The sequence below is a fragment of the Chelonia mydas genome, chromosome 9, assembly GCF_015237465.2.
Source record: "Chelonia mydas isolate rCheMyd1 chromosome 9, rCheMyd1.pri.v2, whole genome shotgun sequence".
NCBI lineage: Eukaryota > Metazoa > Chordata > Testudines > Cheloniidae > Chelonia > Chelonia mydas.
The window spans coordinates 25,551,199-25,576,767 of record NC_057855.1 but is presented as its reverse complement, the minus strand read 5'-3'; the positions used below and the strand labels follow the sequence as shown (position 1 = coordinate 25,576,767).

Below are 25,569 nucleotides of genomic sequence, written 5' to 3'. Positions count from 1 at the left end.
CTACACACTAGGGATTGAATGGCTCGGCAGCAGTTCTGCGGAAAAGGACCTAGGGGTTACAGTGGACGAGAAGTTGGATATGAGTCAACAGTGTGCCCTTGTTGCCAAGAAGGCCAATGGCATTTTGGGATGTATAAGTAGGGGCATTGCCAGCAGATCGAGGGACGTGATCGTTCCCCTCTATTCAACATTGGTGAGGTCTGGAGTACTGTGTCCAGTTTTGGGCCCCACACTACAAGAAGGATGTGGAAAAATTGGAAAGAATCCAGCGGAGGGCAACAAAAATGATTAGGGGACTGGAACACATGACTTATGAGGAGAGGCTGAGGGAACTGGGGATGTTTAGTCTTCAGAAGAGAAGAATGAGGGGGGATTTGATAGCTGTTTTCAACTACCTGAAAGGGGGTTCCAAAGAGGATGGCTCTAGACTGTTCTCAGTGGTAGCAGGTGACAGAACAAAGAGTAATGGTCTCAAGTTGCAGTGGGGGAGATTTAGGTTGGATGTTAGGAAAAACTTTTTCACTATGAGGGTGATGAAACACTGGAATGCGTTACCTAGGGAGGTGGTGGAATCTCCTTCCCTAGCAGTTTTTAAGGTCAGGTTTGACAAGGCCCTGGCTGGGATGATTTAGTCGGGGATCGGTCCTGCTTTGAGCAGGAGGTTGGACTAGATGACCTCCTGCGGTCCCTTCCAACCCTGATATTCTATGATTCTATGATTCACTCACCTCAGACCAAACAAACTCATTACACCAGACACATGCCTTGTAGGATATTTATCCACAAAGGATAATATATAAGGTAGCTCTGAAAAGCTCATAACTTTGTCAAGATTCATAATCATTGCAAGATGTATATACAGGTAACATTTAAGGAGTAATGTAATTATACTGAAATTATGTTTTACGAACTTGGAGTAAAAGTTAGTCACCAGGGGATATTATGTCTCAGTGATGGCCCATTGAAGCAGAAAGAAGTTGTCACTCCATCCTAGTTAGCCAGTGCTGTAATGTGAGGTTCAATTGTTCAGACTTGCTCCATCCGAAGACTTTCAATGGAAATCATCAGAGTTAACTGCAAACTGAGGGATAGCTCAGTGGTTTGAGCATTGGCCTGCCAAACCCAGGGTTGTGAGTTCAATCCTTGAGGGGACCATTTAGAGGTCTGGGGCAAAAATTGGGGATTGGTCCTGCTTTGAGCAGGGGGTTGGACTAGATGACCTCCTGAGGTCCCTTCCAACCCTAACCTTCTATGAAATTCTGAAATTCTATGAAAAACCACTGGGTGGTATAAAAGGAACATTACAACACCCAGAGAATTACCTTGCCTATGAATAAAGACAAGACTGTTTCAGTACACAGGGAGGGGAAAGGCACTCTGTATCCTTTCACTGAGGAGGGAGACATCTTGGGGAGTAGGAAAAAATCCTGTTTCCTGTGAAGCCAGTCAGCTCTGCAACAGCCTGAACTGGGGGTGCGGGGGGCAGGAACCTTCTTTATTAAATAGGAAAGGTAACTATTAATAAGGGTAGACCCAGGTTTGGTTTTGTTTATTGTAACCATATGTTTCCACTATTCTCTCTTGTTTCCAGTTAACTCTCCATTCTTTCTTAAATAAGCCTTAGTTTGTTTTACTGTAAGTGCTCACAAGTGTGCGTGATTTCACAGAAGCAGTGATTTAAGGTAAAAATGTGATACACTGCTCCTTTAGGAGCAGAGGATCTGAGATTTCTGTGAATAGCTAGCGTCAGGGGCTGGATATCACAGGGGAATGATCCAAAGGGGCTCAGGGACTGGGGTACACCTATTGTTAATCTATAAGGTGAGGAGAGGGCTGGTATAGCCAGGGGAGAATGCTTGAATGGCTAACAGGCTAGTGGTATTGGGGAGTTGACACCCAGCCACCACAGGTAAGCTGCCTCTTGGTAAAGGCAGAGAATAGCAAGGTGACTCTCAGTCATTGAGTACCCAGAGAACAATCACAGTAGCCCCTTCAGTCCTTGGCCATTTGGTGCCAGATGTGGGCTTTGTGATGCAGACACATGCCCTTGGGAAATAGATTGTATGTGAAGGGCTCCAATTGTCACAAACAATCCCCTGACTCATCCTGGTCCTCTCCCACTTTCTTGGTAATGATAGTATGTAATTGACTCTGAGATTAGTGTTGCTACTGGTGGCCTATTCCATTACAACAAGGGCAACCTGTCCTTTGAAATAATAAAGTTTACATCAGCTAGGGCAGAATGATAACACTAGCAAAGAAAACTAAAATCATTTATGATATGCAATATATTGGAGTCCTGCTTACGGTATGTTAGCTCATTCGAGTTATGAATTCCGGAACTGGTTTGTTCCATTTTCCATTTCTCTCACTGCTATTTTTGATGGGATAGACTTCCATTGTCTTCTGTTGTTGGAATAGACAAGGAGGCTGTATTATGTTTGTAAAAACCATATGCACATCTGTTACACTCTGCACTCACAGAAAAGCTTCCCAGCCTTTATGGATCTTTTTCTTTTTCTCTTCTTGTTTTGTGTGGTCACAGTACCTGATTACCTCATTTACACTAGTTTGGTTCAATATTGGTTTTAAGTTTGGACAGCATCCCAGATGCATGTGGTGATGCTACAAAAACCTAGTACAATAGAAAATTGTGTTCAATACGTGCTATGAATAAAGTTATCAGGAAAAGAGTGTCCCAATCAGTTTTAGAGGCATTGAACACATTCGAACCATTTAATTTTTATACAGGCTACCAAATAAGAGATTTCTATTAGTTTAAATGGATCATTTTCCTCTGTCTACCCTAAGGTTTCTGGCAGGGGGAAGCAGTTACTGACAATTTAGTAGATAAAATAAATTTCTGGTTTCAACTCTCAGAAGACCAAAAGATTGTATTTATTATTCCAACAACAAATTGTCAAATTTTACAATATTGGCAAATCTTAATGGTGGGAGCCTTACAAATCTATGAAAAGTGTCGTCAGTGGAAAATTTTCAATGTAAAAATAGCTGATGCCCTATAAAGGCACTTCATTTTAATTGGACAGCACTGTGCAATACAGTGTTGCACTTCCATAGTTCCACTCTTGCAAGGAACACAGTTTTCACTAGTGATAGTAAAAACAATGATATGTTGGGTTTTGCAAAACTACAGTGACAGGCATATATTTCAGTGTCTGATTGCTGCTCTATTAGTCAAAATTTTTCCCATGCCTTTCTAAGTTTCTTCCTGAAACTTACGTAATTTTTGTTATGCATAAAATGTTCCAAGTGAATTTAACACACATGAGGGTGGGAGGAAAGCTGGTCTTGTGGTTAAGTCTGCAGGAGTAGTACTTGAGCTCTGAGTTCAATTCTTGGCTCTGCATATATGACCTTCAGCAGGTCACAAGGGTCAAATTTTGAAGCATCAGCACTCACAATAAGGATCAGACATTCAAAATAATTGGGCACCAAAATAATTGTGGTTGCTGAGCTCCTTTGAAAATCTACAGAGAATCTGGACCATAATAGTGACAATATTCTTCATTTTACCTATATATAGTGCATCTGAATGAGAATACCACATAAGAGACAATAAGAATGTAAATTACTTGACAGACGAATGCAGCGCTTAATTCTCTCCGCAAACTGAAACCTTTGCCACATGCTCATTTTTAGGTTGCAACATACAACTACTGACTTGTGCGATATGCCAAACCTAGGGGCATGCCTCAGCCATGATCCTGCCATCTGAAATGCTTTCCATTTTACTGAGTGTGTCCCACAGAGTACCACAACATCAAACTGTGAAGTACTACAGTAAATCAGATCTATTCTATTGGCTAATGTCTAATTATTTTGTGAGCCTAACAGTAAGGATCAGAATGTGAGGCTGAAGAATGGCTAATTCGTGTGCCTAGTTCTGCTGTCAGTTATGCTAGGATAAATTTTCAATAATTCCATTGGATTTCTATAGAATTACTCCATATTTGCATTAGTGTAACTATGCGAGCAGAATTTGGCTTATATTTGTAAACGTGTGTGTGTGTATCTAAATCATGCATCTCTGTTATTCCTCACTTAGCCCTCAGTTTTGGCTTTGCCACAAGCCCTGAGCAAAGGGTAGTGCATAGCTGTATTGAACGAGGAGTAGATCAGGAACCAGATTCTGAATCTGAGAGTCACAATCTGGTTCTTGGTTCCTCCTGGCTCCAGGACTGAAAGTAGCCCATGCCAGACCTATCTTTACCTGGCACATTGGTTCAACTGGGCTGGATGGAGTATTGCAGAAGGAGTACAGAGTCCATGCCTGATCCCTGCCTACCTACTCCGTGCCCACCTGGGTGGGGTAAGAGTAGCAGCCCTGCAGAGGGTGATCTTCTGTCCTGTGCAGTGCTACTAACACTGTGGGTAGCCTACACAAGAGAGTTAGGGGGCTTACTGTGTTCCCTTACTGTGGGCATGTAAAGAGGGCTTCCCATGGAGATCTGAATGGCAGTTGCAGCTGCACGTGGATATATTATCCTTTGATAATGTCAAGGCTGAATCCCCACTCTGTCACTCCGAGTGCAGAAGGTGAGGGCCCTCAAGGATTCTAAAAATTAATACTTGCCATTCCAGGCTTGTATTAAACTCCCAAGTTTACAGCTTTTCTCTGATGTTGGCTTGGTAAACGCTGCCACCACCCAGATGCAAAAAAACCCAACCTTGGACCTAGGAAGGAGCACTTGGGAATTCCTCCCTGTGGGGTACCCTCATGCTCTTTCACCCCCACCCCCGTCTGGGGAAGAGCTGAAAAAGAAAACAAAGGAAATTTAGCTGTTGCCACCAGCTAATCAACAGCATATGCACAACCTCTTAGGAAACCAAAAATCCAATCCTGTTCTTAAAGGCAAATTTTATTAAAAACAAAAAGAATGAAAATACACCTGGAACTTAGGCTTTTGGTAGATTTTAAAAGAGCAATTCCAAAAATCAAGCACCCAAAATAGCTTTCTTGGAGGTTAAGCTTAAAGGTTACAAGCAAACAGAAGCATCTGGGGTTAGCACAGAGGAGAGCCACAAGCCAAAATAAAAAATAACCCTGATTGTGTCTAACTAAACATTTCCTAGCCAAATAATTTCTTCTAAGTATGGAAGATGAATTTTCATACCTGATTTAAGCCTTACATAGCATTGTTCCTCCATGTCTCACTCTCCGGAGAACAACAGACAAAGGGAAAGCTTCTTTTCCAATTTTAAAAAGTTCTACCTTCCCATTGGCTCTTTTGGTCAGGTGCCCACTCCTTTTCTTTTAACTGTGGGTCTGTTAACCCTTTACAAGTAAAGCAAGCAGAGAATAGACCAAGATAGATTTTACAGCTAACTGGCTGGCTGGGTGTCCATCAAAGGGAGCTACTCCCCGCACCTTCATATATCACAGGTAATACAGAAGAAGAATTATTCTGGGTTGGACAGCCAGTATTTATTACTTTGCTGTATGGATAGTGCCTAGCCATGGATTGAATGCTTTTAAAATAATTAAAATATACATAAAATAGGAATAAAATCCAAAGTAGTATGCTTTGACCCCAAAACATTTGTTGTGGTTCCATGTCTCTGCCACATAATGCTATTGGTAAATGCTTTTCCCTGACCTAGAGTTCTGAGTGCTTTGATAAAAGATGGCTCTCCACATAATATTTGTCTTTATCTAACTGATTGCTACAGGCGATTTCATTTACAGGACTCCAATCACATAAGGAAGATGAGAGGATAACTTTCCAAAATGAAAAATTCCCTTGATTTTTTTGAGTAGCTCTCTGACTCATATATCTGCAGTGTCTCTTAGTAAGCTAAACATTTTGTTTTAAAGATACACAAGTTGGTGAGCAAACCTTGGGCTTGAAAGGTTAGTGAGATAGACCAGCATGATCGCTTTGTTTTTTTCTGTCTTCAAAAGACATCTTTTTAACGTGTGTAAGTGGTTTATATAGCTAACAGATCACTATTGCAGGAAGTGATGGGTCATTATGCTTATAGACTGCGGAAAAAAAACACAGTGTGAAAGTTTTGTCTGAAGTTTAGTGTTTGTTTTTTCCTACTATGAGCCCTTGACTAACGAAATTGTTGCTATGACACACACAGAACTGATTTAATGCCTGCTGTCTCCGAAGATCCTGCTTTGTTTGTTGTTCTTCTGACTGAATATATGACTGAATTTCCTGAAAGATCATGCTTCTGTGTGTGCCTGATAAGGTATCTGAAAGCCTTAAGGGCTTGATTCAAGCCCTCCAGCTTCATTGTAGGAATGAAATGCCCAGGACTGGTCATTCAGTTTAACTTAACATTGCTCTGTAACCTATCTGTCATTCTTTGCATAAGATTTCTGCTATGTCCATATATTACTTCTGAGTCATTTGCACTTAAGTGAAGTAAAGCTTTTATAAGACCCTGGTGATGACTTCTGTAATATTGACTGATACAGGGTAACTGAAAGATATCTGTTTTGTTGAATCAAATGAATGAAGGATAGGGCATATCTGCTCTGTTACGTTCTAGAATGGGGTACTATTTAGTATTTTCTAGGCAGTTTTCTTCAGGCACAGGCTCTTTCCATTAAGTGGGATACTGCAGCATGTAAAGAGTATATTTTTCTTCCTGGAGCTATTACTTTAGAGGCAGATTGCTTGAATTTTCTGTAAATTGCAAAGAATCTTCAGTCTTAGGCTGGAGAATCACTAAAATTGCTAGCAATACTTTCTGCTGCAAACATATTCTGCACTCTGTTCCTCTCATTCACCTTCCAGAAACATATTCGCAAACTGTACAAAACAGGCCACGTGTTTAAACCAACCACATCTAAATGCTTTTAAAATGTCAGCACATTGTCAGTTAGTGTGTTCAGTCAAAGTAGTACTGTTACCCAGAGTCTTCAAACCCAAAGCAGTGGTAACTTATCTATTTCACTCCAGGTAGTGTCAGGAATAAATCAGTGGGAACACAGCACTTCTGGCTGATAAAAGATTGATACAAATAAGCGTGCTCTTATCTAAAACTACTATTTGTTAGATTTAAGCAATAGGTTTAGGACATCCCAAATAACTACCTAATGTCTGAGATAGAATTGAGTAATTAGCAGCAGGTCAACAACGGCTGGTCACTTCCCTGCCGGGGAGTAGGGCAGGAGGAAAAAGTCTCTCAGGATAGCTTCAGAAAACTGCTCCAAGTACCCTCTATTATTTTCTCTTTTTATAACTAGCTTTTACAAAACACATAGCTCATAGTGACCCCTACTGGGTCATCACTTCTCCTAACTTCAATAAACTACTAATTAATAAAACATTCTTAACAATCTTAGCCATAATAAGAGTCTATATCAAAGACACCCAAACTCAAGGTCTCCATCCACTTATTTTCTTTCAGTCTCATAATTTGTTGACTCTCTTCTCCCCTCCTCCCATTCTAGTTAACAGAAACTGCAAGCCTGAAGCTAGTATTTGACCTTGCCTCCAAAAGCCTTGCTTGTCCAAATTAACGCTTAGCTATGTGGTGGTCTGTTTTATTAATTAATGGTGGCTGAATTCACATACTATGGCTGCAGTTAGCTTGGTCAAGTTCTGGGGTAACAGTACCATTACTCTTCTTTATCTCTTGGAGTTTAGAACAGACTAAATGACTGAATTCTTTCAGAAAATTGTAGGTATCAATAGTCTGCTGTGTTCACTGGTACCTTGTTCTCAGTAGATGAAACCAAAGTTAATTAGTAGAGAAAACAAGTCTCTGGTTAAATGCAAAGCTCCCCTGTCTCTGACTGTTGGCCAATCCTATATTCTGTGTACAGCCTATGTACACCGGCTTGGCATAGCCTTTTTTTGTGAGGAAAAGGAATATGGCAGTGGAGGTGCTCTGCGACCACTAGTCCAGCCTCATTACAGAACCAGCACGGTATGTTGTGTGGGCCTATATGTGGGATGGGAAATGGCCACTGAAACTGTGTAGATGTAGATGCACTTTGCTCTCTCATCTTTCACATCATTTCACCTTCCCCCACCACAAGTGTGAGGTGCAATGAAACCATGTGGATCTGTGTTCCACAGACCCAGGGCACCTATATGGACTTCAGGATTCCTGATCCCTTGCTCTAATACAGCAGAAATGCAATGGTCTTCTGAACCCATGGGGAAAAGAGGATCCCCCCCTCCCCTCAACAGGGCAGGGAGGCAGCGTGGGTTAGAGGTTGGAGCATGGGGTTAAGAATCAGGAACCCCAGCTCTGGCACTGGCTCACTGTATGATCTTGACTTTAGCAAAGGTTTTGATACAGTCTCCCACAGTATTCTTGCCAGCAAGTTAAAGAAGTATGGGCTGGATGAATGGACTGTAAGGTGGATGGAAAGCTGGCTAGATTGTGGGGCTCAACTGGTCGTGATCAATGGCTCCAAGTCTAGTTGGCAGCCGGTGTCAAACAGAGTTCCCCAAGGGTCGATCCTGGGGCCAGTTTTGTTCAATATCTTCATTAATGATCTGGAGGATGGTGTGGATTGCACCCTCAGCAAGTTTGCAGATGACACTAAATTGGGAGACGTCGTAGATACACTGGACGGTAGGGATAGGATACAGAGGGACCTAGACAAATTGGAGGATTGGGACAAAAGAAATCCGATGAGGTTCAACAAGGACAAGTGCAGAGTCCTGCACTTAGGACGGAAGAATCCCATGCACCGCTACAAACTAGGAACCGAATGGCTCGGCAGCAGTTCTGCAGAAAAGGACCTAGGGGTTACAGTGGACGAGAAGCTGGATATGAGTCAACAGCGTGCCCTTGTTGCCAAGAAGGCTAACAGCATTTTGGGCTGTATAAGTAGGGGTATTGCCAGCAGATTGAGGGACGTGATTATTCCCCTCTATTCGACATTAGTGAGGCCTCTTCTGGAGTACTGTGTCCAGTTTTGGGCCCCACACTACAAGAAGGATGTGGAAAAATTGGAAAGAGTCCAGCAGAGGGCAACAAAAATGATTAGGAGACTGGAGCACATGATTTATGAGAGAGGCTGAGGGAACTGGGGATGTTTAGTCTTCAGAAGAGAAGAATGAGGGGGGATTTGATAGCTGTTTTCAACTACCTGAAAGGGGGTTCCAAAGAGGATGTATCTAGACTGTTCTCAGTGGTTCCAGATGACAGAATAAGGAGTAATGGTCTCAAGTTGCAGTGGTTGGATGTTAGGAAAAACTTTTTCACTAGGAGGATGGTGAAGCCCTGGAATGGGTTACCTAGGGAGGAGGTGGAATCTCCTTCTTAGAGGTTTTCCAGGTCAGGCTTTTACAATTATATTCATAACCAGGGTGACATCCACTTTCCTTTGATACCTTACATGACATTCTTTGATGAACCAGGATGTTCATAGCAAAAATCAGGATATTCTTGTAACCCCCTTGCCAGCTGAAATTGAGGGGTTTGCGGATCACAGGCCCTTTATTAATAGCTTGGTTGTTTTAATTTGCAATGTATTAATGTTTTGTTTTTTTGATACTCAAAAGTGAGCTGCCAGTATCACCAGCTACAGCTACGTTTAGCTCAGCTGGCACTGTGTAAGATTTCAAAGACAGTACTACCAAGGCATTTCAGGTTTGACTTGCAAAATGTCTGCTATGCTGTTTCTGGGCCTCTTCCCAAATTTTCTGCCTGTGCAAAAGGGAGCTCAGCTGAAACAACAACAACAAAAATACATGCATATTCATGCACTTTCGCAGTTGTGAAAGGTAATTGCATTGGTGCATGGAACTAAGTGCACATGCAACTAGAATTCCTGGTATCTGGCAGCATAAGCAATTACCTAGTTAGTGCAGGCAGATTTTGTAAATGTGCATGTTATAGGTGGGTGCACACAAATTTTTCCACCTTGATTTCAGCCTCTACCAATTGAATATTTAGCCATGAATGCCCATTTTCACTTGAGTAACTTAGACTTGAGTAGACTCATTTTCACTTGAGTAACTTATTCAAGAGTTGAACCTGTGTCATGAGACGTTAAAAGACTAGTTAACAAAAGTTAATAAATTTAAATAAAAAAGCTTTACAACTTAAAATCTAAAGTTGGAGAGCAACAGGAAAAACAATATTTTTGGGACTTTTTTTGTACCATCTATGAATATCATCTAACGTAAAACAATTAACCTGGCTGATTTCCCAGCCCCTATTCTCTAGAATAGCTGTTAACAGAATTATAATGAAACAAAGACAAATAAAAAACCACAACATTTTTCTCAAACAAAAATGCTGTCATTGCAAGCTTTACATGTTGACTGCTCTGCCCAAGCCTTGCAACCTTTCCCAGATGTAAGCACATTATCATCAAGAGAAAGGATTCAGTGACAGTAGGGTGAGAAAAGACCACTTGGTCATCTGTTGTGACCCCATCATCCAGTCTGACCCACAAAGCACTTTACCAAGAAAAAAAGCCACTCAAAACCTTTCACAAATTGAAGCACTTAATCTTGGAATTCATTTCAACTTGTCTTTAAAAAAAAAAAAAAAACCATTAGGAGAAAATGACAGAAGGTCTTTTCCTAGGGGGAAAAATTGATGGGTAATTCACCACTGGTGCAGCTCCACGGGTGGTAGCAACAGTGCAGACAGGGACTATGTTTATGTTACAGATTAAACCAAGTCAGGCAGCCTAGTTACAACACAGTTATCCCTTAACCTGTATTCAAACACAGCTCCAGTTTTCAAATGCAGACTGTCTCTTAACTGTTTTATAATCAGGATAAAGCCTTAGTCAAATCATCCTTGGAATCATTTTTAGATCTACTCAGGTTGAAGCATGATTCTTTAACATGGTCATAACATTTTCCATACCACACATAGACAATAAAAACATAAACAGGGTATGGTCACAACTAGAATTACTGATTTTTCTGTTCACTGGCCATACCAGAAAATCCAAAAAGAAGATTAATTTCAGGTTGGTCTGAAACGGAAAATTTTGGTGAACCAAAAATTAGAAACAAATTTCATTTCAGGTGGAACAAAATGTTTTGTTCGACCCGAACAAAGTCTTTTTTTGGACTTTTGCTAGATCTTGCTGTCTAATAGTCTTCTCATTTCATTTCGTTTTAGAGATTTTAAAACTTTTTTCAATTGTTTTTAAGATAAATTAAAGTAAACTTCTAAATGAAAAGTCATTTCAAATTGAGAAATTTCAATGTTTCATTTCAAAAATGTCAAAACAAAATGTTTCAATATTTTTCTGAATTTTTGTTTGTGTTTTTGGACAGAAACAATGACATAAACTCATGAAATATTTTGGTTTACTCAAATCTGTATCAAAAAAAGTTTTGTCTGAACATTTTTGCCCAGCTGTAATCAGAGCCATTCTACACTGCAGAAGGGGGGGGGGGGGGGGTTGAGAATATGGAAAGTTTGCACAAGAGGCACTCATCACTTCCATGCCATAAAGCCACATTCCTATGAAAATTCATCCAAATATGGCCAAGTTCTAAGCCTTTACAAGAATCTGAGTCCTGGGGGTTTCCTGTACATCAAAGATTTGGGGCTGGACAGAGCCAGGTGATAAATTCACCACACAGCTGATCTGCCAGCTGTCTCCGTACAACGTGGGGTAGGAACAAGCCGCAGAGGCTACTCCAGTCCTGATGCTCTGCTGTTGCTATTCTAGCAGCTCCTCCCACACCAACCTTTGAGAACTCCTCAGTATACAGCATGACTGATTAGGCTGTGCACGCGGGGAAGAAATTGGGTATTTGGAAGCAAATATGGTATTTAGGCTGGAAACATTACCTTATTATTTGGACATCATTTATAGTTGGCCCAGACATTCTTGGATCCCTCCCTAATCCCACATATTGATAGATTGCATGGCAAAGGGTGTTTTGTTTTCTGTACCGGATTTATGTTCACTAAGTATAAAGACTTAATTTATAAACATTTTTAAACAAGTTTTCAGAAAGCAGAACTCCTCATGTAATGTCCTGGTTAAAAAAAAAAAAAATAGAAAAGGGGAAGGAGGGGAAACAAACCCAGAAACCACACAGATAGATAGTCAAAATTACAAGATTTATGGGACATGCTCATCATTCATGCGACTCAGTTGGATTTACCTGCTTGTAGATTCAGTGAAGTTATAGACGAGAGGCGGGAACATCATAATGGCCATATAAATTCACAGATTCATGTACTATATATAATTATATATAGTGGTCCCCACATCCACCGTAGAGGAAGCGTTATTTTAAAACCCTGTATGTTTTTTTTATTAAGAAGATTATAGTATAGAATGTTCAAATCCCAGCTGAAAACATCTGGAGTAGGCTAAAAAATAATGATAGTGTAGTACTTTGTCTACAAGAACAAGCCTGCCAAACTTAAACATTCTAATTGAAAGAGAACACCATCCTGGGTAACCCCTACTATGTAATACTTTGACCACAACAACAATACTTTACAGCTACATGAACACTCTGTTTTGGAACCATTTAAACAAGTCTGTCTAGTCCCTAATTACATACATAGGTTCACAAGAAAATAGATATTTTTAAAATTAACTCTGTATAAGCAAGCTGCTATTCCTGTGAAGGAAAAAAAAAATGACAAATATGATAGTTGCTACTGTGACATTCCCTGGGGTACAATCTGGACTGTTGAACAGCTGTTCCCCCACCCCCCAGTTCTCCATCCTGGGTGCTTTTACACTGCTTTGCTGTGATAGCAACCCTGGCCTGCTCACATACAGCCTCCAGCATGTAAATTACTCCCAGCTGTACTGCAAGAGTGCTACAGCCAGCCACCCTTGAATTACGCTGCAGAGCAACACTAGCAATTTCCCCGTCCCAGACTTTCCCCCAGAAATATGCGTCTTGCATTGCCTAGCCCTCTCCTGGACAATACAGGCTCATTTAAAGACTGTCATTTTATTAATAGAAAATGATTTGCACAAATCCTGTTAATTCAAATGGAGTTTCCCAAACACTCCAATCCAAGCACACTATCTTAGATAAAACAATCAAACAAATTTATTAACTATAGAAAGAGATTTTAAGTGTTTACAAGTAAAGAGGCATTAAAGTCAGAATTGGTTACTTTGAAATAAAAGGTAAAATGCAACTAATACATAACTCAACAAGCTAAGTAAATTCAAAGCCAAAAGGTCTCTCTCACCATACGTTCTAGCAGTCTTACAGGCCAAATCTTTCAGCCCAGATCCTTCCCCAGTTCAGTGATGCTTCATCTTTCAAGTGGTGTGGTTGCCATAAGTAGAGATGAAGGGAGAGATGATTTGGGGCATCGGTTCCCCTTTCTTTATACTACTTTTTCCTTTGAAAATCATCTCCAGCTAAGATTCAGGAGACAGCAAGTCTGTGGGGACGGGAACTTTCAGCTATTTCTTTGGCAAAATGTAAATTTCTCACTCTCACCTTTTTCCTGCCAAAGAATAGCCGCTTAACAAGGTGATAGTCATTTGATTTTGTTGTCACCTTTCTGAGGCATCAGTTTGCCTTTTGTCTCTAAGGAACTGGCTTGTGCCTGCTTTTCTAAACTTGGACCATGTCACAGCAACGTCACTGGCAGAATTTTATAATTTTGGATACAATACTGCAACACACATTTTACCTGGACAATAATAATCAGCAAATTGAGTTTTCAAATGATACTTCACAAGGCATATTTTGTACAAAATTTATCATAGTCTTGTGAAAAGTGTGAACATAGGGATGCAGACTGTCACAGCTATAACTAAGATCAAACACAGAGCTTTTCCCAGTCCATTTGATATGAGGATAACTTCGCCATGGTGCCAGACATAGCATGATGTTCTTCCTCTGAAAAACAGGGCAGGAGCTGATCTGTAGAATTTACATCCAGATCTGGATCTATAAGCCCAAACACTAGGGGTATTTTGGGCCATTATAGTGATACAGGCAAATTGAAAAATTCAGAATTTAGACACATCTAAGTTTAGATTCTGGCTTAAGGTTAGGTGCGGGTTTTAGAGCTGGGATTTTTGGTTTAGGCCCATCTCTGCTTGTTCCCTTAAACCGATGTATTCCAAACACCTGAAGTATTTTCTGTTGTTCTAAAATGGTCCATATTCAAGGCAGATGAAATTCATGTTGTGCAGAGGGCCAGCACAATGCCTACACACTTCAACAAGATAACTCTGTTATCCACTCATTTACAGGTATTGGGAGCACAGAGGACAGACTTTTTTATTAATTGAGGAAAAAATTGTAATGGTTTTATTTTGACATTTTTGAAATGAAATATTTCAATTTCTCATTTGTTTTGCTGTGAACCTAAGATGCCAGTGTAAACTACAAATTATCACCAACATACTATTTTAAAACCGATGCTTGTTTGCCATGGTAATAGCTGCATTCATGAGCAGTACTATGGATGTCAGAATACACTCATTGGGAACTGCATGTTCTTACGAAAGCTATTTTATTTAAGCAATAACTTCCAGGCATATTAGAAATATGAGGTAGCAACCAAGTACTGCATGCTGAGTATATACAGAGGACATACACCAAGATGTTTATTCACAGCACTGCAGGGCCTGCTCCTGCTGAGTTTACAGTTTGGCTAGAAGCAGTATTATTTATTGTCAAAGCTGAATTTTTACTGAGGACAAACAGCATTGTGCAGGAGGTCAGACTAGATGATCATAATGGTCCCTTCTGACCTTAATATCAATGAATATATGAATCTGTGTTTGAGAGGAATTCAATGTGTCTCTTAAAATGCTGCCGTATTTACACAGCAAACATTACAAAAAGGCAAGCTTTGGTATATATTGTACAGGAAGTAATGCATTTAGTGACTTAATTCATCATCTTTCTTGGCTGATCAGCTTTTCATGGTTGTAGTTTTGTATATTTTGGGGAGAATAAGATATACTGGCTGCAGGATTAAACCTCTTTTCAGATATTGGATAAAATGGTTGATTGTCTTTTTCTTAAGAGTATTTGAAATCTTCTGAGTGGGATAATGGACTAAATCCAAGGTCTACAATACACTTGGTGTAAGGTAGCTATATGTCTTCACTACTAAGTCCTTTAATGTCTATCACAGTGGCACTCACATTGAGGCTCGGGAGCCGCAAGTGGCTCTTTAATGTGTCTCCTGCGGCTCTTTGCAGCACATGATATCAAAACAGTGTGTGATTTAATTATTAGCCAATCAGGATGAGTTTACTATGTTATTAACCAATTATAGTTGATAAAATATTTGATCAGTCATTTTGCTACTATTAAATGGGGTAGGGGTGGGGGGAGTTGATTCAGTGTGTGACTCCAAGCCTGGTTCCCAAGCCTGCAAATGCCTACTAATAGGCATTAGAGAGAGAAAGTGGGTGAGGTAATATCTTTTATTGGACCAATTTCTGTCGATGAGAGAGAGAAGTTTTTGAGACACACACAGCTCTTCTTCAGGTCTGGGAAAGGTACTCAGAGCATCACAGCTAAATGCAAGGTGGACCAGATAGTTTAGCATAAGTAGTTAGCATGCATTGTAAGAGACCATTCAAGGCAGAGTGGCCTATTAATACCTGAGCAATCATAGGACAAAAAGGGGGAGTTAATGGGTTACTGATTGTTGTTATAAGCCATAAATCAGCTCCAAGCATAATATTTACTTGCGTTGACTTCACTAAGGTCCCAGTGCTGCAAAGGGCAGGATTGCTTGACTTGTGAGGCACTGAGTGCTCAGCTCCCATTAACGTCCATGAGTACTCAAAACTGACAGATAATTTACCCACAGATTTATTTGGATTCAGGAAAAAATGTGAATAATATCTACATTGTGGGGACTTTTTTCAGCATTGAAATTAATCCTTCCTTTTGGGATCACTTTTTGAGAAATATCACATTTTTAAGATCTTTCTACATTTGATTTTCAAAAACCAGATTCTAATTCTTTTCAATCATCCAATGTATGCAGGGGCCTGGAGAAGATCTAGGTAAAGGCCAGACTGTGATACTGGCAGCCAAATTGAATAGTACCTTAGGCCATGAATAGTCCCATTGAAGTCAATTGTAGTAAATGCTAATGATGATGCAGAATGAGGGAGCTACATTCTAGCCTGTAATGAGGAAATATTCTAGTCTGAGCACACTTTCTCAAAACCAATGCAGTGTTTAGTGCTGGATCTATATGTATGATATAAAATTATTTCCATTTTTCTATTATGCCATATTCCTTTTTAAAATGGAAGTTTCACCTATCTTGATTAGTTCATATTTAATAAAAGACTTTATACAAGGATACAGGAAAGTCTTGTATGTGAAGTATTCAAAACTGCTCAAACATTTTTTTTACACATAAAAGGTAACGTCATGTAACAAAAATCAGTGTGATTTTATATTTTTACTAAGTTATTTGGCAAGCAGTGATCTAAAGGAGCCACATCAATGTAAATATGTTTTCTCACAGCTGACTTTTAGCATTAGCTCCTTGAAAGTGAATAAGGTTGGGCAATGTTTCAAAAGTTTAGTCTGGGTGGAGTTAAAAATGTTAATCCACAGATTTCTGTTTTTTCTTTGCCAGTAGAAAAATTTGCTTAATCAGTTCTCTCCCTCCCCACACTCCAACCCCTTCTCTCTCCAGCTGATAGCAGTCTCCTGTGTGCTCTATTAGCCTCAATACGAGCACTGTTTACTGAAATGTCATGTTTAATTGTAAATGATAACACTGCATGCATGGGAAGTGGAGACTAGAAAGTAGTTCCTTTGACCTTTATTATTTCAGTTGCCCAGATCAGTTTAAGCTGCAGTCTGAAATATCTGCATTTTCTGGGTCCTGACCATTAATAAAGGATCGGTCTTTGCACACTGATAGATGCACAATATTCTTTGATTGCCACTGACTGTGAAGGGAACTAAAGGCAGACTACTTACTCACATTTATCTCAGGGTGGAGCTCAGAAGACACCAATACTCAGGTTGGGAACAAGCTCCTAGGTGCCAGAAAGAGAGGGAATAATCGGTAGCTGGTGTTTTAAAATACCATACAAATCTTCAGTCTCCCACCCATGTACTTAACACAATTGGGTAGAATCCTGGCTCTATTGAAGCAACAGGAGTTTTACCATTGACTTAATGGGGCCAATATCTCACCCGTGGGATTTAAGTTTTCCCTTCATGCATTTAAAAATACTCCATAAAACTAGTTTCCTGGGTTTCAATACAGTTTTAAAGTCACACCGTCGGAGTGTGACTTAGTAGCTGTTCCCTGAAGGGTGTACTGCCTAATGGTCTGTCCACCCTGCCATGGCTCTTTAAGAACTGAAATGTCTGATTATAGATACAATGACCTGGAAGATATTAGGAGAGAGGAAGCAGTCCCAGTAAGAAGTGTTTGGGAGAAAATCCCATTTCTGTTTCTTTAAGGGCCAAGGATTAGGGAGCCTAGCAAAGAGGGGAGGGCAAGTCTCCCCTGTCACCCAAACAACTGGGGATGAACTGGGAGAAGGGGACCAGCATAAATGCTGTCTTCTCCCTAATAACAAGGAAGACACCAGCAGGAGAAAGTTGTTAAACCCTGTGAGCCTGCAGGCTGAGTAGGGGCAGCTGATGCAGAAGCTGGCTAAAGTACTGCACTGGGGTGACTTGAAGCCCAACTCCAGGAGGAGAGCTGGGGATTCCTGGTAAGGAGAGGGACAATAGTTTCTTGAATTATCCAGCTCTAGCAGTGTGGCTGGGGCTCCTGCCATCAGGAGAGAGACAGAGACTGAGAAATAACCTTGAGGGGCCTGTGAACAGAGTTTAGGGGGCAGGTTTCAGGGGAACCATGAAAGCAAGAAGCACCTTTTCGTTATTTGGAACTTTTTGTTGTAGATCCTTTTTGTATACGGTTTTGTAATATGCCAGTCCCAAGGAGGTGTCAAGAAGGCCTGAAGCGGAGTTATGGGCTTCCTGAGAAGGGAAACTGAGGCAGGGAATATCTGTAGTGCCACACTAACTCCACAGGGGACACTACGGGGCAGGCATGTCCTATGACACCAAGAGAGTAGTGCTAAAGCAGAATTGATAGTTATGCACAACAAAAATAATTTATTTCTAGTAATACCACTTATTTTAAAAGGTTTAGAAATGTGATCTTAATAGAGTTTGTGGGTTTAGGGAGAATCCAAAACTAGTTTTTCAAAAACTTTGAAGTTTCCTTTTTTAAAAAATTTCAAAATGTTTGAAATGGAACCACTTGAAAATGATTTTTAAAAAATGCTTTTTCCCAAATACTTTCCCCCATAAACGTTATTGAAATGATTGACAACTTTAGTTCACCAAAAGCTGTGGGGTGGGTTTGTTTTTGTTTGTTTTTTTAGTAATAGGATTTTAAAAAAAACTGGAAATCCTGGTTGCTGGTGAACAAAACACTTCAATAAATCTTTGATCATTTTACATCTTAAAAAATGCAATAAAAGCCACAAGCCTTTTTTCCCTAGTAAACAAAAAACTCAAGTGTCTCAATTTTTGTGTAAAACTTCATTTTTGGGGAAAAGAAGACCTTGCTTAAATGAAACAGTTTAGTTTGCAAATTTGTGACCAGCTCTACATTTTAAGAGTTATAATACAAATCTCTCACCATTTAGCTGGCTGTAAAATGATGTGCTCCCCTTGAAATGTAGTGTGCTGCAATTGGCTGTGAATGATCTCAGAACTCTTGCATGTCTAGCCATGATGGCTGGGAATGCTGCATAGGGGATGCTTTCAATGCCACAGGGACTGCTATTGATTATTATAATCATTTTAGTTTTATATCTATAGCTGCAGCAGTGTACTAGTTGCTTTAAAAGGATGTAATGCAGAATACAACACCCACCATTGTCTTGCTTTTAGCCCCTTGAAGGCTGGCTGTGGAGTGGCACTGCAGCCAAAAAGGATGTTGTTACCCGCATTCCTAGCGGTAGGGTGAACGCTGTCTTTGTGCAAACTGGTAAGTGGGAGGAAGTGGAAAATATGTGGCAAACCCAGCTCACACATCTGTGCTCACAGAAGAGCCCTGGTAGCAGAACTGGTACAGGTTTGCTGTTCAGGGTGTGGGATGGCGTTTGGATTTAAACAGCTGTGTAGGAGGTGCACAGCTTCTCTATGGGGGTTCCTTGTGTAGCAAAGCACAGGCGTTAGGTGGCTGAGGGGGGGAAACGGATCTGCTGGAGCGGGTGGATCCTTCAGTCCTGCACCTGCCTCCACAGGCAGAAGCATGTTGGGGCTAATGTAACCAAAGCAAAATGCAGCTGTCTTTCCATGTCCATAGCTGGAGGAGTCTTTCCCCAGCTTCGCCCACTGGAGATGTCCAGTGCCCAGCACAATAGCTGGGCTGGGATCTATCCTTGATTTTGACCCTATATTTGGAAAAAATGCCTGGGGGAAAAGGGAGGGGTTTAAAAAAACAACCCAGTCAATCTGGCTTTGATAGCTCAGTTCCTGCATTGGAGAGGGGAGTTCCGCCCTGGCAGAATGCCCAGCAGGGGGTCTAATGGAGTCATGGGGAGAGGCCTTTAGACACAAGAAAACATGTTTGGGAAAATTCTTTGTGTTTTGTTTCCCTGTCATTCTGTGGGTGGGTGTGTAGCTTCTGCTGGTGTAGAGGCAAATTCTAGGTCTTTCCAGTTTTTGCTTCTTTTACCACTATCTTCTGTTCATAGCTGTTCTTTGGGGAGAAAAAACAAAAGGAAGCTTCCCCAGTATCTGTTCCACAGAGAAAAACGTCAAGGACACTTTGTACTAAACAAATGTTGGATTGGGGAAGGGGGAGGAGGGGAGGGATGGTATTTGTATTTCTAAAGAATGTGGATATCTTCCCTGCCTCAGCAACACCAAAAACTCCTTATCTGTGAAGGCTGCTACCCCCTTTCACCTGAGCGGTTAGCTGAATTCAGGGTGTTGTGGGTTTTGCCAATGAGAAGGAGAAATTGATCGTAGTCAGGTATTTCTTTGATGTCATCTTTTTTTATTTACAAAGAATGTACAAAATGCTGTTTCCCAGAATACAGGAGGAACCAGACAGGAGATAGGCTTGGAATTATAAGCAAAAAAACCTCTTTTACCAGCACCAGACCCAGAAGCCTCCTCTCTAGCTTCTCTCAAGGTTACATACAGTGCTTGTCCAGGCTGTTTTCTCCTTTTGTGTGCTCACACACATAGTATGTCTGCACTACACGAACTACAGCAGCGCAGCTGCCTACGCTGTTGGAAGGGATTTTACTGTAGGTGTAGGAACACCATCGATGGAACCATTCTTCCGTCAGAAGGGTGGGTGGTGCATCTGGTCTGACATACACTGGGGGTTAGGTTGGCATAGTTTTCACACCACTGACCGACATAGCTATGCAGCCTCAGTTTTCAGTGTAGACTAGGCCAGATGTACCACCCACTCTTCTGATCAAACAATTTCCAGCAAACCCTTCTGCCCAAGTCACTTCACTTTCTGAGCAGCCTTGCATCTGCCTCTTATTTCTGCTTTTAAAAAAAATATGCTTGTGGTTTGGGTTTGGAGACTGCTGTTACGTCAGTCACTTCTATCATTCATCCTGAATGAAAGCCAGCAGTTTTGCCTAACCCTTAACAAGAAGGTTTAACCCACCCCACAACATGATCAGTGATCAAATGTTTGTTTTTGAGTGTCTTTGACTTCTTATTAGGAAATTAAAGAGAAATTATAATAGCAATACTTAGATTTAGAAGCATAAATTGATGTTTGAATCTTTAGTATAACTTAAGCCATTCCATACTTTCAATACTTTTTTCCATTCCTTCTTTTTAAGTCAGAATTAGTGTATACTTTTAGGGGAAATGGATTATACATGAGTCAGTGCATGAGAAAGTATTCTCCTTTATTGCCTAGAATAGGCTAAGCTGCTTTATCTGGCTGGTTTATTTTCATTGGTTTGAAATGTACTAGATTGTTTTTATTAGGTATTGATAATTTGTTTAAAAGTAGCTTGGCAGAGTTAGTGTTTGTTGCATTAATTGATTGGTGGGAAGCTTTACTCCTTGTTGTGTTCCCATTGATTCCTGCTATTTTAAATTTCAAGTGCTTCATTTGTAAGGGCCAGTCTACACTGGCAATGCTAAAGTGCTGCTGCGGCTTGTGTGGTCGCGGCAGAGCGCTGGGAGAGCTCTGGAGAGCGCTAAAAAACCTACCTCCATGAGGGGCGTAGCTACCAGCGCTGGTCCACTGTCTACACTGGCTCTTTACAGCGCTGAAACTTGCAGCAGTCAGAGAGGTGTTTTTTCACACCCCTGAGTGAGACAGTTACAGCGCTGTAAATTGCCAGTGCAGACAAGCCTTGACGTCTTGGTGAGCTCCAAATCTGTTTTGATAATTATTGAAACTCTACCAGACATTTTCCCCCTCTGAACAGGTTCAGTTTATTAAGTGGAGATATTTTCTGTTCTCTTCATTTACCATTCAAATTTCCTTTGGATTATGTTGCAGGACCAAGTGATTTGGTTTATGATGTTAATATCTTGGGACTGTGCCCCTCCCAGATCATCACAGAAGGGAACTTCTGTGGAGGGATTTCTCTGAAGAAGTAGATGTTCACAGTCTCTGTGGCACCTTCCTCTCCCCCATCCCTGCACCTAAGGAGAACTCTCCTGTAGGATCTGAGGAAGGGGCTAGAGACAAGGGTGAGCAAGTCAGGGGTGCAGAAGCAGAAACCGTGTGCACACCTGATCTTGGAAATGCTCTCTTGATATATTCTCGTAGAGAGAGAAGTATGAATACCATTGTACAAGACACTGGTAAGACTTTATTTGGAATACTGTGTACCATTTTGGTCACCCATGTTCAAGAACGAGGAATTTAAACTGAAATAGGTGCAGAGAAGAGCTATGAGGATGATCAGGAAAATGGAGGGCCTATTTTCTGAGAGGACACTGAAAGAGGTTTGTTTGTTTAGTCTAGCAAAAAGAAGGCTGTCTGTAAATACATTCAGGCAATAAATATCAAGGAACGTGAAAAGCTGTTTAAGCAAAAGGACAATGTGGCACAAGAACAAATGAATATAAACTGGCCATGAACAAACTGAGGCTGGAAATTAGAAGGTTTCTAACCATCAGATGGGTGAGGTTCTGGAACAGCCTCCCAATAGGAGTTGTGGGGGAAACAACTTAGTTTTGAGACAGATGGACAAATTTAGGAGTGTGATTATGTGATGAGGTTGCTTGTGATGGTAGGAGTTAGGGCTCAGGAGCCCTGGGGCCCCCTTCTGGTTTATCTTGTATGTTCCTAAAAGCTGTAAGCACTTGTATTCACGTTGGCTTCATTGACCAGTCAGTATCTAGGGTCTACTGAAGTCTGTGGAAGTTTTGCCATTTTCCTATCTCAATGGTAAAATTCTCATTCACTTCAATAGAGCCAGGATTTCTTCCTGTGTGAGTAAATAAGCTTTCTGAATTGACCTAAAGTTCAGAGGGTTCTTTGTTGTGCCTTCTCTGTTTCAGACCTGTTGTCAAGAATTCTTATGACAACACTTTGTTTGTTTGTTTTTTTTAATGCTAGTCAACAAAAAAACCAAGAAAGTCAAAGTGACATTTCTAGGTGCACTTAAAAATATTTGTAGTAATCACTGCAATAACTGTGGATTTCAAGTACATTCATAACAATAGAATCATGTCACCTTTCCTATTTTGTTTGTCTCCAGTGGATCTTTGATTGCAACTGTGACACTCTGCTCAGGACACTTTGAACCATAAACTGCTGTGTTGGTGGAAATGAAGAGAGGAAGAAGTGCTAGGGTGGTTTTGGAAGTGGATAGTTGTAATGGCTTTGTGAACATTGAAAACCATCACTCCTACTCTTCACGACATTCCACGCCTCACCTCGTGTGTCTTCCAGAAATGCATTTCTGTTCTCTGGGTGGGTTGTGCAGATTTGTAGCAAACGCTCCTGTAAAATCCAAATATGGCTTAGACCAGGAAGGCAAGATTAAGAACACTTTTTACTCTTTCCAATAGAAGGCCACATTTTGTTAGAAACTTTTTAAAAACTTCTCCTTTAGTTACATTTCAGTAAAAGAAAAGGGAGAAACACAACTACAGCAAGAAAAATAAGCTCCTAGATGTTCACAGTCCTATTCATTATAGTCATTGTGGTACAGGGCAATAAAAAATGCCTGTAGTGGTTGAATTATATGTCCTAGTAGCAACTATTAAAAAATAAATACAAAAATAGTGCTTCTGGGTTCCATCAGCAAAAGGAATAAACACAAATGAACAATATGCCCACGGATAGCAATTGTATCAGAAATAACTTTCTATGAATCTCTGTCTCAAGAGTAACACATTTTCCCTTAAAGTCCTATTGAATTTTTTAAAAAACGTCCAGGATTTCTCACTCTCAGTACTGGCATACTAGCTTTGAAATATAACCACCCCCCCCTTTTTTTTTTTACTACTACTGAGCTGGGCCCTAAGTGATTTATAAATAATTAAAACAGAAGTTGAGTTTACTTTCTTCATTGTGCCTGTGCAATCTTTTTTTCCACAGAGTTCTAAAAACAAATAAGATACCTGGATGAATTGCACAGAGAATTATGTTGAAGGCTCCAAAAGTAGCTGTACAAGACAGTGTTAACGTCATGGGAAGAACATTCTTTTACTTTCCACATCGGTATAGATCATATCTGTATAATATAATTGGCATACTTCAGTTAGACATAAATGCTATATTAGCTGTTGGGGAAAATCTAAATGTTTAGCCTAGGGTCAAAAAGTGACTTGGTGCACAAAGTGGAGTGGGTGAGGATGGGCATTGAATGGGGGAACCTGCTATCGCAGACCTTCCACTTCCCTAGACTGTCAGTCTGCTCAAGGCTAGACAAAAGGGGCAAGGAGACGGCTGGGTCATGCTGCATGCTCCTTATCTCCAACTCTGCACCAGCCAGCATAGCTGGGTGGCTGTGGAGAAAAGCATATGCTGCATCCTCTTAAGGGGGCAGAAATAAGTGCATTTCCCAGGAGGTCTGGGAGGCACTGCTTACCATTCTTCCCACCGCTCGTCCTCTTCCAAGCTGTGTCTTAATGACGTAGTCTGGTCTCCTTTACAGTACACTAAAATCTATTTCTGTATATGCCCTAAGCATCTCCTACTGGTTACACTGTGTATGGAAGCTAATGGCGGCAAGGTCATCTCCACTGATACAGTATGTGTTCAGAAGACATAGGTATACCACAAATAGCAACAAACATGCATTGTCTCTCTCTCTCTTTTTTTTTTTTTAATTATTTTTCTCATTCTCTGATTGTGAAGAAAATATTAACCAGGGAAGTTACTATTTCAGCTAGTTTTCACCAGACTTTAAAGAAAGAGAAAATCAGTGTTTAGCCACCGCAAACACACTGCTACTTACTAGCCAATATGGCACCTTGGGATTGTTCTGGATGAAAGGCGTGATGTAAGAATGAAGTATTAGCAGCATCATGATTTTATATGCCTGTAAGTACATTTCCTGGTGGTCTGGGTAGCCTGCGTGTTATGCCGGGACAGCTGCTGCCATTTAACAATTCCTGTTCGGTGAACAACGTGTAGCAGTAAAAAGCCATGGAGCAACTATGAAAGCAATTGTAACATACATGCAACTGAGACTTGCCTACAGACTCTCTTACTGTATAGTACATGCAACTAAGACCTCTGCCGCAGGCTGTCTTAACTTGCAGGCTATTTTTAAAGCCAAGATTGTTTTTATTTTTTAATCAATAGACATTCCAAGGTTGCCTCTCTTGAGATAAGCAGCAGCAGAATCATTACTGTTTCCTTTCTTGCAATGTGTACACACCCATTCTTTAGTACAATGAAGAGCGAGGCTGTTAGGCCAAGTTGTAAGGTTTCTAGTTGAGTTAAGGTTAGGGTGTATGTTCTATTAACCTTATTTTGTCAAGATGCGGCCAACCACAACCTCAACCACTGTACCCTTTACCCCTAACCTCAGTCTGTATGGCTTTAGATTTAAGGCCCTCTTGTGTGTCTTGAAAGCACCAAGCACACTATGGGTGTTAACGTAAATTAATAATAATGATTCGAAGGGCCAAATTCTGTCCTGAGGTACATGCACAGAAATCCCATTGACTTCATATGTATCTCTGAAGGGCCAAACTAACACAAATCCCATTAACGCCATTCAGTTTTGCCAGGAGCTCAGTATTTTTTAAGCAAACGTTCCTAAGTAAAGCATCATTCTGCTTGGAAGGAATTCCAAACCCACATAAAGCCTGAATAAACAGGGTGTGAGGCTGTTCCACAACTTCTCTGTGGCTGGTATTCCAGCCCTTGATCTAGAGTTGGCACAGTGCGATTCCCTGTACATCTCTTTCCAGGGGCTCGTGGCCACTGGATGAAGAGAACTGCGGACTTGGCCTCCCATAAACCTGCCTTCCTCAATGACTTAATGTTGTTAATTTTATATGTATAATAAGTCAATATAGTGTATTAAGTTCTAAAATAGGTTTGCCTATTCAGAGGAAGACAAGCATTGTGTAAGGTATATCAACATCTCTTTATTTAGCTCAGTGTCCAGGATCACAAAGCCCTTTATTCTTTTTTTCTGAAAGCCACAGAAGTTTTACTTCCCTTCAATGGGTT

General features: G+C 40.6%; 2 long non-coding RNA genes across 2 annotated transcripts in view; both read left to right on the top strand.

Moving 5' to 3' along the window:
• LOC122461762 overlaps positions 1-24,618 on the top strand; it is a 181,301-nt gene extending 156,683 nt beyond the window's left edge. Inside the window, exon 6 of the long non-coding RNA XR_006283925.1 lies at positions 23,479-24,618. This is a non-coding gene — a long non-coding RNA (uncharacterized LOC122461762). The remainder of the gene's footprint in view (positions 1-23,478) is intronic.
• LOC122461765 lies at positions 17,311-22,945 on the top strand. The gene is made up of 3 exons (XR_006283928.1): positions 17,311-17,629; positions 18,822-18,918; positions 22,634-22,945. It is a non-coding gene; the product is annotated as an uncharacterized LOC122461765 (long non-coding RNA).
• Positions 24,619-25,569: the final 951 nt, after the last annotated feature.